Consider the following 1,516-nt stretch of genomic DNA (forward strand, 5'->3'; position numbering starts at 1 on the left):
TCCACGCCATGGAACTTGTCAAAGTTTGTAAAAAAATTTTGAGATTCGTCGGATCTCCCTTTCTATCCGTGTAATTCCATGAAAGATCAGTAGGATCGTTTTCTCAAGTACCGATTTGGAAAGTAGAGATTTCAAGCTGTAAAATGCTTTTTTGAACATCTCGATATGATCATTTTTGACGAAGTTCTATCTTGAAATTTGCCTATTTTTAGAAGCTAGAACAGATGATCCTTTAATTTTTTGGACCAGTGTATATATAATACATATGTATAATGAAACAGATATGTATAATGAAACAGAATTAATGGAACAGAAATTTATAAAGTGCCTTAATAAAGTTAACGTATTAAGTTTTAAATATTTATTCGTAATAATTAATTAATAATAAATAATTACATAATTTTTAATATTACATATGTTTAATAATCTAAATTTTTTTTAATCTGCAACTCTCTCTCTCTCTCTCTCTCTCTCATCTCTCTACAATTGTTTTTAATTTTATATCAAAAGTAATATAAATTTTAATCAATTTAAATAATCATTTTTTTACACAATCTTTTCAAGACAAATCAATAATTTTACATCCAGATATTCTGCCACGAAGGTTACTTTAGTTATGAGTTTTCTACTTACTTGGATAAGTCAAAGGTAATTCGTTTAATTTCTTTTATGGTATTGATTTCCTAATTAAATTAGTGATAAAAAAATTTAATTTAAATCAAATTCATATTTATTTAAATATTATATATAAAGTAAAAAACAAATGTCAATGTAAAGAATAAAAAAATTTACGAATATTAAAAAATGAAATTCATATTTAAAAAATTGTAATTTATATTTATTAATATGTACATATTTATTAATATGTACAATAGAAATAATGTAAAAAAAAGAAAAAGAAATAAAACTAGTTAATGTACAGAAAGGCAAATAGAGAATAATGAAACAGAAGTTTAAACAGAAGGAATATGCAGTAAAAAGGAGACAATGAAAGAGAAAGGTAAAACAAATATTAATTTTTTTGTATTTATTATAAATATATAAATTTATACATACATAGATTTTTTTATATATTATATATTTATTTTTAAGTATTATATTAATATTATATCTATGTCACCATCCATGTTATCGCCAATATCCAGGTGCTGTAACAAAATAAAATAAACAATTATAAATATTTGCAGAGAGTAACAGGTAAATGTAATATAATATTTAAAAATAGATAAGAAAGCAAAGTCAGAGAGAATTTTGGTATCATTTTTTCCACTTCAAGTGCAGTGTTCCATGCAAAACAATATCTACCTTGGCATAACGGTTTAACGTAGCAAAGAAGCATCATCGCGTAAAACCAAAAAATTATTAAATCTTTAACAGTGGCAAACAAAATAATTGTGAGATAAATTATTAAATTTGAAATTTATCGTTTATTTATTAAATATCTTTATAAACAGCAAAATGTTTTACAATTTCTTTCAATATTTCGTTATTCGTTGTTACAAATATCACCAAATAA

The 1,516-nt window shown here is 23.0% G+C and overlaps 1 protein-coding gene across 1 annotated transcript in view; it reads right to left on the bottom strand.

Annotated features, from left to right (window-relative positions):
- The window catches only part of LOC105447830, a 21,133-nt gene that overhangs the window by 8,539 nt on the left and 11,078 nt on the right, over nt 1–1,516 (bottom strand). The window lies entirely within an intron of this gene.

Source organism: Wasmannia auropunctata, unplaced genomic scaffold, assembly GCF_000956235.1.
Source record: "Wasmannia auropunctata unplaced genomic scaffold, wasmannia.A_1.0 LD336090.1, whole genome shotgun sequence".
Lineage (NCBI taxonomy): Eukaryota > Metazoa > Arthropoda > Insecta > Hymenoptera > Formicidae > Wasmannia > Wasmannia auropunctata.